Source organism: Pristiophorus japonicus, chromosome 1 (genome assembly GCF_044704955.1).
Source record: "Pristiophorus japonicus isolate sPriJap1 chromosome 1, sPriJap1.hap1, whole genome shotgun sequence".
Classification (NCBI taxonomy): Eukaryota; Metazoa; Chordata; class Chondrichthyes; family Pristiophoridae; genus Pristiophorus; species Pristiophorus japonicus.
In genome coordinates this window covers 183,489,600-183,508,318 of record NC_091977.1, presented here as the reverse complement: position 1 = coordinate 183,508,318, position 18,719 = coordinate 183,489,600, and the positions used below count along the sequence as shown (strand labels likewise).

At 46.7% G+C, this 18,719-nt stretch overlaps 1 long non-coding RNA gene across 1 annotated transcript in view; it reads right to left on the bottom strand.

Annotated features, from left to right (window-relative positions):
* Positions 1-2,031: 2,031 nt before the first annotated feature.
* LOC139236384 (uncharacterized) overlaps positions 2,032-18,719 on the bottom strand; it is a 28,322-nt gene continuing 11,634 nt past the window's right edge. The window contains exons 2-3 of the long non-coding RNA XR_011588509.1: positions 4,244-4,300; positions 2,032-2,202 (exon numbers count right to left, since the gene is read on the bottom strand). This is a non-coding gene — a long non-coding RNA (uncharacterized lncRNA). The remainder of the gene's footprint in view (positions 2,203-4,243; positions 4,301-18,719) is intronic.

Here is an 18,719-nt window from a genome sequence, read left to right as displayed (position 1 = left end):
GTAAAGACAAACGTAGGTCCCCTGCAGTCAGAATCAGGGGAAGTCATAACGGGGAACAAAGAAATGGCGGACCAATTGAACAAGTACTTTGGTGCGGTATTCACGAAGGAGGACACGAACAACCTTCCGGTTATAAAAGGGGTCGGGGGATCTAGTAAGGAGGAGGAACTGAGGGAAATCCTTATTAGCCGGGAACTTGTGTTGGGAAAATTGATGGGATTGAAGGCCGATAAATCCCCAGGGCCTGATGGACTGCATCCCAGAGTACTTAAGGAGGTGGCCTTGGAAATAGTGGATGTGTTGACAGTCATTTTCCAACATTCCATTGACTCTAGATCAGTTCCTATGGAGTGGAGGGTAGCCAATGTAACCCCACTTTTTAAAAAAGGAGGGAGAGAGAAAACAGGGAATTATAGACCGGTCAGCCTGACATCGGTAGTGGGTAAAATGATGGAATCAATTGTTAAGGATGTCATAGCAGTGCATTTGGAAAGAGGTGACATGATAGGTCCAAGTCAGCATGGATTTGTGAAAGGGAAATCATGCTTGACAAATCTTCTGGAATTTTTTGAGGATGTTTCCAGTAGAGTGGATAAGGGAGAACCAGTTGATGTGGTATATTTGGACTTTCAGAAGGCGTTCGACAAGGTCCCACACAAGAGATTGATGTGCAAAGTTAGAGCACATGGAATTGGGGGTAGTGTACTGACATGGATTGAGAACTGGTTGTCAGACAGGAAGCAAAGAGTAGGAGTAAATGGGTACTTTTCAGAATGGCAGGCAGTGACTAGTGGGGTACCGCAAGGTTCAGTGCTGGGGCCCCAGCTGTTTACACTGTACATTAATGATTTAGATGAGGGGATTAAATGTAGTATCTCCAAATTTGCGGATGACACTAAGTTGGGTGGCAGTGTGAGCTGCGAGGAGGATGCTGTGAGGCTGCAGAGCGACTTGGATAGGTTAGGTGAGTGGGCAAATGCATGGCAGATGAAGTATAATGTGGGTAAATGTGAGGTTATCCACTTTGGTGGTAAAAACAGAGAGACAGACTATTATCTGAATGGTGACAGATTAGGAAAAGGGGAGGTGCAAAGAGACCTGGGTGTCATGGTACATCAGTCATTGAAGGTTGGCATGCAGGTGCAGCAGGCGGTTAAGAAAGCAAATGGCATGTTGGCCTTCATAGCAAGGGGATTTGAGTACAGGGGCAGGGAGGTGTTGCTACAGTTGTACAGGGCATTGGTGAGGCCACACCTGGAGTATTGTGTACAGTTTTGGTCTCCTAACCTGAGGAAGGACATTCTTGCTATTGAGGGAGTGCAGCGAAGGTTCACCAGACTGATTCCCGGGATGGCGGGACTGACTTATCAAGAAAGACTGGATCAACTGGGCTTGTATTCACTGGAGTTCAGAAGAATGAGAGGGGACCTCATAGAAACATTTAAAATTCTGACGGGGTTAGACAGGTTAGATGCAGGAAGAATGTTCCCAATGTTGGGGAAGTCCAGAACCAGAGGTCACAGTCTAAGGATAAGGGGTAAGCCATTTAGGACCGAGATGCGGAGGAACTTCTTCACCCAGAGAGTGGTGAACCTGTGGAATTCTCTACCACAGAAAGTTGTTGAGGCCAATTCACTAAATATATTCAAAAAGGAGTTAGATGAGGTCCTTACTACTAGGGGGATCAACGGCTATGGCGAGAAAGCAGGAATGGGGTCCTGAAGTTGAATGTTCAGCCATGAACTCATTGAATGGCGGTGCAGGCTAGAAGGGCCGAATGGCCTACTCCTGCACCTATCTTCCTATTTGCTGTAGTTTTCAGAACTCTTTTTCCCCTTTAAGCTGGCCTTCCGTCTCTTCTGGTCCATTTATAAACAGCTGGAATCTTCATTAATGTAACTAAATGAAGGAGCGACACTCCGCATGCACTTTCCCAACATCTGCAGGCCATTAAATGGACCTCCCATCAGAGAGATGGGGTTGCTGGTCCACATGCTCCCAATAGCTCAAATGTTCTCTCAGAGACAGTGGTAGAGTTTTTTTTATTTCATCTGATACACCACAATGCATTTACATTCCAGCTGCATAAAGTTCAAGTCCTAATGGCAAGTTTGGTAAAAATTCTACCGATTGCTTGTCCTATGAGAGGTGTTGGTACATCAGGGAATGCTACAGGGTACAGCATTCTTCCAATTAGCATCCCTTGTGCCAAAAGAGACAAAACATTTTTAGATTGAAATCCTTTTATTTCTGCTGAAACAAATTTACCATTTGCAATGCTTAAAGTGCAATGTGTAAAATAAGAATAGTGCTTACAATTTGTGATAGAAAAATAAACTGCTCCAGGTGTCTTTTTCCGACCTATTTTAGCTAATGTTTTAAACATTCACCATCTTTGAACACTTACTGCAATCTCTTGATGTTAGATCATGTGAAATGAACATAACATCAGTTGAGCTTGTAGCCCACTGGATCTTGCATATCACAACATTTGAAGATATTGATTTTACTTAAAAATACTAGTGAGCCATGAGATAATAAATGCTTGAAAAGTGTAGTGCTCCAAAAAGCAGAGAACAAAAGGGATTCCTGCCCAACTGCCTATCACAGATCTCTTTCTTTTGTTATTTTCCTGCTCCCTCTTTTTCCTGGCTTGGTTCTTGCTTAAAAGCTGTTGATCTGTAACCTCTTCCAATTCTGCTAAAAGGTCATCGACCTGAAACATTTGCCTCGATTTTCATGGGCGGTGGGAAGTGTGTGGGGGTAGCTCGGTAGCAAGGCCAGGAACATGGAGGCCCTGCCAATCTTAATAGCAGGGTCTCATTTAAATAAATCTATACAGAGTCCCGCCTGATAACTGGACAGATAGGTGACCTGTGGGCTGGAGTGTGCATCTGGCAACAGGATGAACGGTCTCCAGCAGGCAGTGATGAGGTTTAAAGCTCTGTGCAGGGATCAGGAGTGGGATAAAGCTATCGACAGGGATTGGGAGGTGGGGGAAAGGCTCTGTTGAACATCGGGAGGTGGAGTAGCCCACGGTAAGGGAGGCCCAAGGCTTCTTGTGAGATCCAGAGGAGCCTCTCCTGCTCCTGCTGGCTTACAGATAAAACTAATCTTAACTTCTGGCCCTCTTCTGGACTAGGATCCAGCTCCCACAGGTTTTCCGGCACTTCACCCCATTCCTGCTCAAGCTTCATGTTGAAATCAGGACATGGGCGGAAGGCAGCGCGATCAGAAGCGATAAGTGTCTTGTATTATTACAACTGCACCCCACCCAGTTTCCGGCAGCTGAGATGAGTTAAAATTGGGGCCCTTAACTCTGATTCTCTTTCCACAGATGCTGCCTGACATGCTGGGTGTTTCCAGCACTTTCTGTTTTAATTTGGATTTCCAGCATCTGCAGCATTTTGCTTTTGCTATATATTGTTCGTTAGAAATTAGGTTGCTTTGAAATAAAATCTTTTTTATAACAGAGTTTTTCAGTGTGGCTTGTTCTGAATTAATTGTTCATATGCTATTTTTATAGTTCTCCAAGGAGACCACAATAGATGGTCAATGATGTATTTAAATAAAACAATTAAGGGTCCTTATTAATATTGCTTCACCCGCATCCCAAAATAAATTTTCCATATTTCTCAGCCCACATTTCCTGTGTCTTCCTAAACAGATGTCTGTACTTATACTATTGTTTTCACTCTGTTCAGTTATTTTTAGTCGGGATAAAGTAGGCAGGGACCAGAGGCCTAGTTTGGTTAAGTTTACATTCAGCTAACTTGAATATGAACTTGATCTGACAGAATAAGTGCTGTTCTTCCAGCTCAATGACAATGTGTAAAGATGGCTGTGTGCCAGCTGAAATTCCATCCACATTATCACTGAAACCAAGTTAGCAGAACTGCAAGGCAAACTTTATTTTTAATTTAGCCCAATTCCAACTAACCCACTGCCAGTAATGATCCTCTATGATTCCCTCTAGCTGGCTCATATTGAACTCGAGCAGTCAAACAATATTCAGATGCAATAGGCAGTCATAAAATGTCCTTGTTAAGTGAAATCTCAGATTTGCGACTCAGATTTTCATTCTTAACCTGACTCAATTTCGAATCCCTCAGTGCAGATGGTTGAGTCAATTAATTTCCATGTATGCATAGAAAGTCACTTATTCTCACTATAGTCTCTCTCAGGATCTTTAGTTATCCAGTTAGACTGATTATTACACAATGTCTAAAAGAATTGGACTGACCTTGGCCATCAGTAATCAATATTCAGCTGCTGCCTGCTTCAATTCTTTCTGAAAAGTCTGGAAAACACAAAATGTAATGCATTTGTCTTTCCACCGCATGCATTTATTGGAAAAAATTTACATAATAGGCCCTTTTCATCTTTTACTGTGTTGGCTTCGCTCAGTAGTAGCACTCTCTTCTCTGAAGCAGAAGATCAAGCCCCACTCCCGGACTCGAGAACATAATCTAGGCTGACACTTCAATGCAACTCTGAAGGAGTTCTGTTTTTTGGGTAGAATGTTAACCAAGGAACCATCTGGCTCTTCAGGTGGATGTAAAAGATTCCATTGCACTAAACAAATAAGAGCAACGAAACACTCCAGGTATCCCAGTCACATTTATTCTTCAACAAATTACCGAATCATTTATCTCATTGCTGTTTATTGGAACTTGCTGTTCACAATTTGGCTTCCACATTTATCTACAAAGCAACAGTAGCTGCACTTCAAAAGTAATTCATTGACTGTGAAGCATGTTGGGACATCCCAAGGGCATGAAAGGAACTATATACATGTAAGGTCTTTTTGTAACACTATTTTGTAGGTTGCTACTACAGATACATTGGCTGGAATCTTCCCAGCCCTGCGAGTGCGGGTTTGGAGGCGGGCCCACTGTCAAAATGGCCCTGATTGACAGTGGGTCAGGATCCCGCTCTAAACCTGCCTCCGTGTGAGTTTCTGAAATGTCACATCTGCGTTCGGATAGCAGACCCGATAGCAAGCAGTGGGACAGGAAATTTACATAATTAAAAAGTATTTAAATGGTAGTTAAGATTGTTAAAAGCAGACACTTAAATTGTACCAACCTTTTGACTGGTTTGTCATGCCTTGGGTTTCATACCTGGTAAATGGAGTCAGGTTCTCAGTAACTCTCCACCACTTTGGTTAGTTGACAGCTGCAGAAGTGCTATAAAAGCTACCTTTTCACAGCTGTCCACTTTCCAATTTCAGAAGCTGAAGCCTTCAAGTTTTGGAAGAAACTTCTGAGCTGTATGCAGTTTGGAAGTGTTTGCAGTGAACTCTCTATTCACTGTCACCTCCTTGGAGCAACCTCTTTCACCATTCACAGGGCACTTCTGTCATCTCAACTTCACCTGCCATCTATTCCAGCAGCATCGGTGCCCTTGAAAAGATCTCACCTTGTCCTTCAAATCCCACCATGATCAACCCCAACACCAACATCACTAAACACACCAGCATCACCAACAGCAAAACAAAACTTCTCTGCCATCACCTGATGCTGCACAAGACACAGGGCATCAGCACCTGACCACATTGCTGCCCGGGAGGCCAGGGATGGCCTCATCATGGCCACATTTACGTCACTTCATGCTGTGCACCCTAACTGTCACATGATGCTCCAGATTGGCACCACCTCACACCAGCTCCATAAAGCATCCCGGCAATGTCCAACCATTCCTTTCACACTCATCACCATTGTGGGGGGTTTGGTAAAGTCCTTACACAATACCACAAATCCACACGAGGCACATTCTATGGACAAGGTCACCCCATGACCTGAACCTTTATTCACAGGACCAAGAAGTGATGACCCTGCGTGGGACCTCCCTTTATATACCTGGATGACCAGGTGAGGAGTGTCTCCCACAAGTTCACCCCTGTGGTCAAGGTGTGCATTTCTCAAGTATATACAGTATTGCAGTGTTGTTACATAAAGGTTACTTACATGAGATCACCTCCCCCCAACGTCTTATTGGGATCACAGGTTAAGTCTTTCGGGTGGTCTGCGTTCCCTCATGGAGCGCCGCAGTTGGGGCTCTGGCTGTTGAGCCTTGGCCTGCGTGTCTGTCCCCTGTGGTGATTCCGGCCTGTCCGGGCTGACCGCAGGGACTGCGCATGCTGCTGATTGTTCTTGTTGCTCATTCACAGGCGGTGGTGTGAATACCATCTCATGATCTTCCTCAGGTTCCTCAGAGTCCATGCTGAACATTTTTTTTACTTGGCCCAGATGCTTGCAACACATCTGTCCATTGTTAAGTTTAACAATGATGAACCTATTCCCCTCTTTGTCTATTACAGTACCTTCAAGCCATTTGGGCCCCAAAGCGTGATTGAGAACAAATACGGGGTCACCAATTTCTATACATCTCCCCCTTGAATTACGGTCATGGTACTCATTTTGGGACTGGTGCTTGCCTTCAAGAATGTCGGACAAGACAGGATGAATGAGGGACAGCCGAGTTTTGAGTGTACGTTTCATAAGGAGCTCCGTGGGCGGGACCCCCGTGAGCGAGTGCGATCGGCGCGATAGGCGGCATTGAAGGGAGGGACCTTGAATCCGGAGCATGCCTCGTTTTATGATTTGGGCCGCACGTTCCGCCTGGCCATTGGAGGCCGGCTTGAACGGTGCTGTCCTGACATGGTTAATGTCATTACCCGACATGAACTCCCGGAATTCGTAGCTCGTGAAACATGGGCCATTATCGCTAACAAAGATGTCCGGCAGACCATGGGTCACAAAGGCCGCACGTAGACTCTCCACAGTGGTGGATGTCATGCACAAATTCAAAATGATGCACTCGATCCATTTCGAGTACGCATCAACCACAATGAGAAACATTTTCCCCATGAACAGGCCAGTGTAGTCTACGTGAATGCGTGACCATGGCCTGGTGGGCCAGGGCCACGGGCTGAGTGGGGCCTCCCTGGGGGCATTTCCCAGTTGAGCACACATCGCGCACCTGCGAACACAGTGTTCCAGGTCTGAATCAATTCCCGCCGACCAAAATGTGTGACCGGGCAATGGTCTTCATCGGCACGATGCCTGGATGCTTGCTGTAGAGTTCCCTGATGAATGCTTCCCTGCCCCACTGGGGCATGACTACCCGACTGCCCCATAGTAGGCAGTCGGCTTGGATGGAGAGCTCACCCATCTGCCTGTGTCTCCTCAGGGCATGCTCCGTGTGCGGGCGCCCAATCCCCAGTCAGGACATATTTCTTAATCAAAGGTAGGAGGGGATCTCTGTTGGTCCAGATTTTGACTGTGATGGGGGAGCCTGCACTGTCAAAGGCATCAACGGCCATGACCATCTCAGCGCTTTGCTCCGCTGCCCCCTCAGTGGTGGCTAGTGGAAGCCTGCTGAGCGCCTCAGCGCAATTTTCAGTGCCGGGCCGGTGCCGGATGGAGTAGTCATACGCAGCCAGAGTGAGAGCCCATCGCTATATGCGAGCTGACGCATTGGCATTGACAGCCTTGCTGTCTGACAACAGGGATGTTAACGGCTTGTGGTCTGTTTCTAATTCGAACCTCCTGCCAAAAAGGCACGGGTGCATCTTTTTCACCCCATAGACACAGGCGAGTGCTTCCTTCTCAACCATCCCATATCCATGTTCTACTTGAGAGAGCGACCTGGAGGCATCAGCCACAGGTTTGAGTTGCCCCTCATTTTGCACTGCTGCAACACGCACCCAACCCCATAGGACGATGCATCACATGTCAGAACCAATTTCTTACAGGGGTCGTACAGGGTCAACAACTTATTTGAACAGAGTAGGTTACGCACCCGATTGAAAGCCTGTTCCTGACAGTCCCCCCAAAACCAATCGCAACCCTTACGCAGGAGCACATGTAGCAGCTCCAACAATGTGCTTAAGTTTGGCGGAAAGTTCTCGAAATAGTTCAAGACTACCAGGAATGAACGCAACTCCGATGTGTTGCCGGGCCTGGGCGCTCGTCGAATCACCTCTGTTTTGGATTCGGTAGGACGAACCCCATCTGCAGCAACCCTCCTGCCCAGAAACTCGACTTCGGGAGCCAAAAACACACATTTAGGCTTCTTGAATCAAAGGCCTACCCAGTCCAATCAGCATAGCACCTCTTCCAGGTTGTGGAGGTGTTCCTCGGTGTCCCGACCCGTGATAAGGATGTCGTCCTGGAATACAACCATTCCAGGAATGGATTTGAGCAGGCTTTCCATGTTTCTTTGAAAGATCGCAGCCGCTGATCGAATGCCAAATGGGCACCTGTTGTAAACAAACAGTTCCTTGGTGATTGTGATCAGTAGTTTGGATTCATCGGCCAGTTCTTGGGTCATGTAGGCTGAAGTGAGCTCCAACTTGGTGAACAGCTTGCCGCCTGCCAGCGTGGCAAAAAGATCCTCCGCTGTCGGAAGCGGGTATTGGTCTTGTAGTGACACCCGGTTGATAGTGGCCTTGTAGTCACCACAGATCCTGACTGAACCATCCACTTTTAGGACGGGAACAATGGGGCTCGCTCAGTCGCTGAATTCAACAGGCGAGATGATGCCCTCTCTCAACAGCCGGTCCAATTCACTCTTGATCTTTTCCCGCATCACATACGGCACAGCTCTGGCTTTGTGGTGCACTGGTCTGGCGTTCGGGGTGATGTGAATCACTACTTTGGTATCTTTGAACGTCCCGACGCCAGGTTGGAATAGCGACTCAAATTACTGTAAGACCTGTGAGCATGAACTTTGCTCCACAGATGACACTGTATGCACATCCCCTCATTTCCAGTTCATCTCAGCCAGCCAGCTCCTCCCCAACTGTGCGGGACCATTGCCCGGGACAATCCAGAGCGGCAGCCGGTTCACTGATCCATTGTGTGTGACAGCCAACGTTGCACTGCCTAGCACTGGAATGATTTCTTTGGTGTACGTCCGTAATTGAGTCTCAATGCGTTCTAGTTTGGGTCTGCTGGCTTTGATTGTCCATAGCTTTTCAAATTGTTGAACGCTCATGAGTGACTGGCTGGCCCCTTGTCCAGCTCCATGCGTACTGGGATGCCGTTTAATAGCACCTTCATCATCGTAGGTGACGTTTTAGTATATGAGCTATGAATGTTTGCCACATGAACACTGAACTTCAGCATCCATTGATTTGCCCCAGGCATCATCCTGCCTCGCAGATCCCTCTGCTGGTCCATCCACCTCGTAACTTAGCCTGGTCACAGGCTTCCTGCACATTCTGGCTAAATAGCCAGTGAGGTTACAATTTCTGCAGGCGAACTTTTGAAACCTGCAAGTCCTAGCAGTATGTCTGCCCCCACACCTCCAGCATGAACTGAAATTCCCATTGTTGTGAACAAAAGAGCTGTTACCAGGCATTCCTCGCTGATTGTCCCTTTGACTGCTCTTGAGCACCCTGTTAGTGGGTGTCAATGGCCCCATCCCAGAATGCATTGGCCACTGGGATGGCGTAAATGTCCATTCAGCCTGTCATTGTCTGTGTTGAAAACCTGTTCTGGGGTCTATTGCTGCCTGGGGTGTGTCGAACTGCCCTTGCCTGCCTGCTGGGCTCTGAGTCGCATTTATGATATTGACCCCCTGATCCATCGTGTCAAGTCCTTGGTCTCGATTAACTTTCTGAAAATCCCGGCATGACCGATGCCCTCAATAAAGAAATCCCTTAGCATCTCCTCCCTGCAGCCGTCTGTGAACTTACAGAGGCTGGCCAAGCGCCAGTGGTCCGCAACAAAGTCCGGTATGCTCTGTCCTTCCCGACGTCGGTGGGTATAAAATCTATGTCAGGCCATGTGTATGCTGCTCGCCGGTTTGAGGTGCTCAGTAATTAGCTTGCTGAGCTCTTCAAAGATTTTGTCCGCCGGCTTCTCGGGTGCTAGCAGGTCTTTCATGAGCGCGTAAGTCTTAGATCCACAGCTGGTCAGTAGATGAGCCCTTCGCTTGTCGGCCGCTGCATCTCCCAATTCAGTCCTTCGTGATAAAGCTCTGCTGAAGCCTCTCAATGAAATCGTCCCAGTCCTCACCAACACAGTACCGTTCCTCTGTGCTACCGGTGGCCATTCTCGTGGGTCGTTGTTTCCCGTTTCTCGTTGCCAATGTAAAGTCCCTACACAATGCCATAAATCCACACGAGGCACATTCTATGGACAAGGTCACACTCCTGCACCTTTATTCACAGGACCAAGAAGTGATGACCCTGCGTGGGACCTCCGTTTATATACCTGGATGACCAGGTGAGGAGTGTCTCCCACAAGTTCACCCCCTGTGGTCAAGGTGTGCATTTCTCAAGTATATACTGTATTGCAGTGTTGTTACATGAAGGTTACATACATGACAACCTTTATGTTTCACCATTCAGTACAACTCACTAAACCACTTCCAAAGGTGCCCACAAATCTGTCCAAGTGCTGAAAATAAGGATTTCAATGTTGAAAACACATCAACATAAACTATACATGAACATTGGCTAAAGGATCCAAGTGCCTACCCTTGTGTGTTGTTAGTTGGTATGATTGGACAAGGATGAGTGTGAGGGGTGGCTAGTGAGATGGGGAAGTGATAATGTAGATAGTGAGAGAGAGGGATGGGTGGAGGTGCAAGGTAAGTTGGTGTGAGTAAGGATGTGTAGGAGGATAGGGAAGGCAGAGTGATGGGGATGTGATGAGTGGCACAGCAGGATGAGGTTGTGTGTGGCTTTGCGGTAATGTTTCGTGATCATTGAAAGGTTTGCGCCACTGCAGCCAGGTCCTCCTGATGACATCCCTGCTTGTGCCTTCCTGTGCATTGTGAAACCAGGCTGCGTGGGTGTCCTGGGGAGGTTCCTTCCGCCCATGAGAAGGGAAGAGAACCTCCCTGCATTCTGTGACTCCCTCCATAGTATCTGCCGGGAGTCATGTAAGAGCCTGGGTGCAGCCATGCACCTCTGTGCAGTGCTTGTCAGTGTTTGCAGCACTTCAATGCTGCAGAACACTGCCAGCAGAACTATCAAAACCATTGTGTGCATGGACCCTTTAAGGAAACCGGCTAGTGATGTCATCAGACTTTCTCTTAATTGGCCAGGAAGCCATCAGGGCGGGCTTAACAAGCCCAAACATCGGAAGATTCGGAAGAGAGGGCAGGCTCGAGTCGGGAGCGGGCTTTTCACACGCCACCAACCCCAGCTGCATCGATCCTGCTGCATGTCGAGATATCACGGCCATTGTATGAACTTTATTCCATACCAGTATGAAAAAGTAAAATGTGTTGCTAACACCTGTTGCTGTAGTTATAAGGAGGCAATTTGCGATGCAAGAAAGACACAGAATTTCTTTTTAGCAAGAAAATGTAGGTGTAAGCCATCATGGCCATTTGGGCACCTTTGAAATACTTCACCTGAGTTTCCTTGCGTTCTTTGAGCCTCTTTGTCATTATATAGAGAGAAAAGAGGGGCAACACAGGATGGGGAAAAGGAGTCAGACACCATTCAAGGAAGAAGCAGTCAATATATATTGCACCCCCACTCTCCCCATGCAAACAATATATATACAACTCAGAACATACAAGAACCTCTCTCTCTGAGGAGCTCTGCATAAGAAGAGTTTGCTTTTCCAAGTATGTAATAGGCCATCTTTTTGACCTTCTGCAGGAAAACGTTAAGCCACGTTCATCTGCCCACAATGCTCTCTTAGTGGCTGTGAAGGTCACCAACACCCTCAAGGTCCTTTCAGGCAGCCATAGGGGATCTCCACAACATCAGCCAGGGAGCAGCACAGTCGTACATTTTTCAGGTTATTGCCATCCTTTACAGCAGAACAGCCTAATTCATAACTTCGGGCATTTTAGCAAGAGAGTTGAGAGAAAAAAACTACACAGTTTTATGGGATAGCTGGCTTCCCCCAGGTACAGGGTGTGATTAGTGGCACCCATGGTACACTCCATAAGCTATGTGAAAAGGAAGAGCTTCTCTCCCTCAATAGTTTGTGACAGCAATCGGAGAATCCTTCATTCAATGCCGAACACACAGGAAGACGCCATGCTAGCTTCAACTTTGGCATTCGGCCCTTGCTAATCTCTTCAACCATGAGAATCAATTCCACAGATGGTTTCTGGGTGACAAAGATTACTCCCGACATCCATGGCTGATGGCCCCAATCAGAGTGCCCTGAAGAGCATCAGAAAAATGCCACAATGCACATGGGTCTGGAATTTGCGGCAGGTAAGAGCAGCATTCACTGTTATTATCTCCTCGAAACTGACCGCAACTTCAGGAACAAGCACATGCGCATCCTAAATCCTGAAGTTGCGGTCAGTCATTCACTGCTCCAACACTGGCTGCACTGCACCCCACCCCACCCCACCCCAATCACTGTGAAAGAGTGAAATCAGGGAAATCAGTGAAAATGACGAAAACTTCGGCTTTTCCGCGGTAATTGTTAAAAGTTAGACCCTTTTGGATTAGCTGTAATTGGGGTTTTAACAGCGTATTGACTGCTAAACAAATGTTGTGGCCCTGAATAACTGATTTTAATTTTGTGGAGTGTCAAATTTATCCATTTCATAAAATTATAATTTTTAAGAAACTTTAAGAAACTTATTATTTGAAAAAAAAGTTTGTTCCTCTTTATTTCAGGGTTACCTTTTCCCCATGTGGGAGCCCCAATCTTTTTTTTGTTGCTCTCTATAACATCTTTGTGGGAAGCCATGGCTTTGCTGCTGACTGTAAATTATGGGCCCATATGCTATAATTAGAATCATATATGGGCTCAAGTTTCCCCAGGAGTTGCTCTGTTTTTTTTGGAGCAACTTAAGATTTTTTTGGAGTAACTTAAAAATCGCAATTCTGCTCATTTAATTTTCTCCAGTGTAAGTGAGTTAGTTAGGTTTTTTTTTTGTTTCGTTTAATTTTCAAAAGGGGGCATTACCACCCATTTACGCCTGTTTTGGCCATTTAAGCAAGTTTAGCCAGCTAAAAGTTACTCCAAGTGTATGTGGCCACTTGTGTCCGCTCAGAAAAACCTTGCAGTGAATTAAGAAATCAGCGCAGGTAGCCAGAGATAGCGGGGGGAAGGGAAGTGAGCGGATTTTGCAAAGCACTAAACACCTTCACAACAACATTAAAGAAGCATAAAAACCATCATCAATAATAAATGAAAAATAAATCAATTACTAAAAAATAAAAAGTCCTACCTCGCCGACTGCAGCACGCACCGGCAAGTCCTTCGGTCAGGGCTAGGGGCGGGAGTCTCACAACAAGCAGCAGGAGAGGCCATTATTCATGCAGGGGACCAGACAGTTAGCACGCTGTTCAAAGACATGAGGCTCCACAGCAGAACCCAATCCAGTCCTCATTCGACACCTGTATTTTTCCAACAAGGATCAGTCCTTAATAATCAGGAGTAGGAGTTCTGATTTTTCTCCTATTCCAGCCCAAGGATGTGGAAGACTTGCGTGGCGCCCTTAGTAATCAATTAACACAGCACAGATTGACGATTTAAGCTGGGAGCTTTTTAATCTGTACGACTCAGTACAGGTACCAACAGTACTGTCCACTGACCTACTGAGCCCATCATACATCTCTGAGCTAAAAAAAATATTTAGAGGGAATATTTTTCAATGCAAACCTTTCTACTCTACCTCACAGTGCAGTGCAAGTTGTAGCTTGACAACAGAGGATGCAGGCAATGGGGGTGTGAGCGTGGGAAGGCAGGCCACTCGGCCCGGGATAGAGGCGGCGAACATCAGGATGCGCTGGGAGGGTGAAGAGTTACTGTGCATGCGCGCAGACTCCACTGCGCGTGCGCACAGCTGCCGGCACTGTTTTCAGCGCAGGGCTGTAGCTCTGCCACCCACTCAAACAGAAACGCCGTGCCAGGACCCGGGACACACAGGAGAGCTGCGAGAATACGCAGGAAGTTCTTTGGTGCCGTTTTGAGCACACAAAGTCGACGCATCTCGTGTTAGTGCGCCGGAAAAAGGGGTTGGGGAAACTTGGGCCCATAGATTGATAGAATGTTTACAGCACAAAATGAGACCATTCAGCCCGTCAATCCCATACTGGCTCTCTTCAAAAGCACTTCAGCTAATCACATTCCTCCGCCCTTTTCTTGTAGCCCTGAAAAATGTTTTCCTTCAGGTACTTATCCAATTCCGTTTTGAAAGCCACGATTATATTTGTCTCCACTATGCTTTCAGGCAGTGCATTCCAGATCCTAACCACTCGCTGCCTAAAAAAGTTTTTCTTCATGTTGCCTTTGGTTCTTCTGCTAATAACCTTAAATTATTATATTTAAACACAAATAAGGAGGACCAGTGTCTTTTGCATCCCTGCAACTATTATTATCAGTTTATTTGTTGCTAAGACTGACTCTGCCTTTACAGATAGTGTACTAAACAGAATATTATCATCTGTTCTGATGAAGGATGGGACAATAACCTATCTTTCTTTTACAGGTGATGACTAACTCCTGTGTACTTACAACATGTTCTGTATTTATTTTTAAAACATAATAGGAAGTTTTGACATTGCAAGAATACACAACTCTGATAATAGTAAGCTCCATTTAAGGTCATGGTTTATCTAATATAGATTTTTTTCCAGTTATGCCATTAAACTTTTGATAAGATTTAACGGGCCTGGGTTTAGTCGACTTACCGCTGGCTACCGCCGAGTTTTCTCGCTGGTCTCGATGTTTTCTGGGCTCTCTCCCCTCTGAGCGAGTTTGGTCAGGTCCTCACGCCAGAGGGGAGAAAAGACCGCTGGGGAGCATCCACTGGCTTGCACCAGCATACAAGGCCGACAGAAGTCTTCCCGCCCGCTGAGTCCTCAGTTTGATCCAGGTGGTCCTCCACTCCAGCAGCAGAAGAGACTGCTGCGTGGAGGCAGGTCTTACCTGAACGGTAAATATGAAGACCTATAAGAAAAGGTTAGTGCAATTGTTTTCTTTATTTCATTTGGAGGGATTTTGGTGCATGGGTCCTCTGAAGGATTTGTAGTGTTTTTTTTTAATGTTTTGACATTTTTTTATTTTTGACATTCCCTGCTCCCTAGGCCCTATCCTCGGCGTTACTTTGCCAAGGATTGCATTTGCTGCCCAGAATGCGATCTACTGCCCGCTACCGCCCAGAATCGGCGTGTAAGGCTCATTTTTTCCATCGGGTGGTTTTTCCCACATTTTGTCACCAAACTTCCACCCAAAGTACCGCCAGGATCTTAGCGGTCCTTTCAATGGTACATGGACAGAACATACGTTTGACCAAACTCGGGCCCACCATATTTAAGCCCTTCTTCAGTTCAATTGGCAAACTAAAGCTTCAGGAATAGTCACAATCCTATAAAATTGTATTTGATTTCTGTCAAAATGATCTGAACTAAAATCTCCCATGGTTTATAATGAAGGCTAATTTAGATTCAGTTCATGTGTCGATAGATAAAGACCCGTAATTTGCGATCAGCAGCGAAGCAAAGGCATTCGTCGTCGGCTCCATGGCATGAAACCAATCACATTGCTGAATTCTAGCAGACAGGGTACCAGGAAATAGGAAGCACTAATAATTAATCACCTTTTAAAATTTTTTACAGAGAGCGAAATTAACTTTGGGACATACACATCGGCTTAAGGTAAAGGCTGAAATATCATGAACAAACTTTAGTAAAATCAGAACTTTTTAAATTAATTTTTAAATCTAAAAATCTTAACTTAATGAAGAAATTTGACATTCCCCCATTATAAAATTAGTTTTTCAGGGTCAGAACAGTTGTTTATCAATAGTTATTACACTGATCGTCGTTAAAAACCCAGTTACACCTCATTTGAATGGGTTTAGCTTTTTATGGGGTTTCTAAGAGCAATATTTGTTCGGAAAAAGGAGAAGTTTTTTTCAGATCAGCGATTTCACTGATTGCTGACTCTGGGGTGGGTGGTGGGGCAAGGTTCCATAGTACAGCCCGTGTCGGAACCGTGAATGACAGAACGCAGCTTCAGGATTTCCACGTTAGGCTGTGCATGCGCTAAATCCCGAAGGTGGGGGTCAGATTCAAAGGCGAAACAACGGCGAATGCTGGCAGTTCACCACCATGAGGACCGCAGGTTCCGGGCCATTAAATTTAACTGCCCAATTAAAATATAAACTTAACCCAAGTTCAAAGGACTTGGCTCTGTTTGAAGCTATTGTGGTTGCATATTTTACAAGTTCATTAAAAATAAAATTGAACAGACTAAGTTGTAAAATTCTGATTTTACAAGAAATGTGCACAAACATTCTTATTTGTTTGTGTTTTTGGCATGTAGAGGTGAAGAGGGCTGATGTGTTGTCATGTTGTAAGATGGATAGTGGACTGAGGGCATGCCCCTTTATTTGAAGGTGGAGGAGAAGGAGGTAAGTCCCTGGTGTCAAAGGTAGAACGTGTTGCATAGAAAAGAAGATTTCAGTGATGAGGTGTACTGTTATGCCTCTTGCAGCAAACACTGCCCGATTCTTACTGTTCTTTTATTTTGCTTGAATATCGCAAGCCATGTAGAAACTTTGGCATTTTCAACAACAAACCCTTCAACTACCTGACTTCAGAACCTGCATTATAGCTGCCTTTATGTCATCATCATCATCCTAGGCAGTCCCTCGGAATCGAGGAAGGCTTGCTTCCACTCTTAGCATGAGTTCTCAGGTGGCTGACCAGTCCAATACGAGAACCACAGTCTCTGTCACAGGTGGGACAAATAGTCGTTGAGGGAAGGAGTGAGTGGGACTGGTTTGTCGCATGCTCCTTCCGCTGCCTGCGCTTGATTTCTGCACGCTCTTAGCGACGAGACTTGAGGAGCTCAGCGCCCTCCCGGATGCGCTTCCTCTACTTAGGGCGGTCTTTGACGAGGGTCTCCCAGGTGTCAGTGGGGATATTGCACTTTATCAAGGAGGCTTTGAGGGTGCCCTTGTAATGTTTCCGCTGCCCACCTTTGGCTCGTTTGCCATGAAGGAGTTCCGAGTAGAGCGCTTGCTTTGGGAGTCTCGTGTCTGGCATGCGAACTACATGGCCTGCCCAGTGGAGCTGATCAAGTGTGGTCAGTGCTTCGATGCTGGGGATGTTGGCTTGTCGAAGATGCTAACAATGGTGCGTCTGTCCTCCCAAGGGATTTGTAGGATCTTGCGGAGACATTGTTGATGGTATTTCTCCAGCGACTTGAGGTGTCTACTGTACATGGTCCATGTCTCTGAGCCATACAGGAGGGCAGGTATAACTACAGCCCTATAGAGCAATCTTCCTCACTGCCATGCTCCACCTTACAATCAACAAGCTCCCCGCTGGAGTGGAACTAAACTACAGAACCAGTGGGAAGCTGTTTAACCTACGCCACCTCCAGGCTAGGTCCAAGATCACCCCAACCTCTGTCATTGAGCTGCAGTATGCGGACGACGCCTGTGTCTGCACACATTCAGAGGCTGAACTCCAGGATATAGTCAATGTATTCACTGTGGCATATGAAAGCATGGGCCTTACACTTAACATCCGTAAGACAAAGGTCCTTCACCAGCCTGTCACCACCGCACAGCACTGCCCTCCAATCATCAAGATTCATGGCGTGGCCCTCGACAACGTGAACCATTTCCCATATCTCGGGAGCCTCTTATCAACAAAGGCAGACATTCAACATCACCTCCAGTGTGCCAGTTCAGCCTTCGGCCGTCTGAGGAAAAGAGTGTTTGAAGTCCAGGCCCTCAAATCTACCACCAAGCTCATTGTCTACAGGGCTGTAGTAACACCCGTCCTCCTGTATGGATCTGAGGCATGGACGATGTACAGAAGACACCTCAAGTTGCTGGAGATATGTCACCAACGATGTCTCCGCAAGATCCTGCAAATCCCCAGGGAGGACAGGCACACCAACATCAATGTCCTCGACCAGGCTAACATTCCCAGTATTGAAGCACTGACCACATTCGATCAGCTTCGCTGTGCAGGCCACATAATTCGCATGCCAGATACGAGACTACCGAAGCAAATGCTTTATGCGGAGCTCCTTCGTGGTAAACGAGCCAAGGGAGGACAGTGGAAACGTTATTAGGACACCCTCAAAGCCTCCTTGGTAAAGTGCGACATCACCACTGACACTTGGGAGACCCTGGCCGAAGACCGCCTGAGGTGGAAAAAGTGCATCCGGGAGGGTGTTGAGCTCTTCGAGTCTCAAAGCAAAGAACGTAAAAAGGCCAAGCGCAGGCAGCGGAAGGAGCATGTGGCAAACCAGCCCCACCGACGCCTTCCCTCGACGAATGTCTGTCCCACCTGTGACAGTGTCTGTGGCTCTCATATCGGACTGTTCAGCCATCAAAGAACTCACTTTGGGAGTGGAAGCAAGTCTTCCTCGATTCTGAGGGACGGCCTATGATGATGAGACCATGAGCTTGGTGGCAGTTTTGAGGGCCTGGTCTTCAAACGCTCTTTTCCTCAGGCAGTCGAAGGCTGCACTGGCGCACTGGAGACGTGTTGGATCTCGTTGTCAATGCCTGCCCTTGTTGGTAGGAGGCTCCCGAGATATGGGAAGTGGTCCACATTGTCCAGGGCCGCGCCGTGGATCTTGATAACTGGGGGGCAGTGCTGTGTGGTAAGGTCAGGCTGGTGGAGGACCTTAGTCTTGCTGATGTTTAGTTAGCATCAGGCCCATGCTTTCGTACGCCTCAGTAAATACGTCGACTATGTCCTGAAGTTCAGCCTCTGTATGTGCGCAGACGCAGGTGTCGTCCGAGTA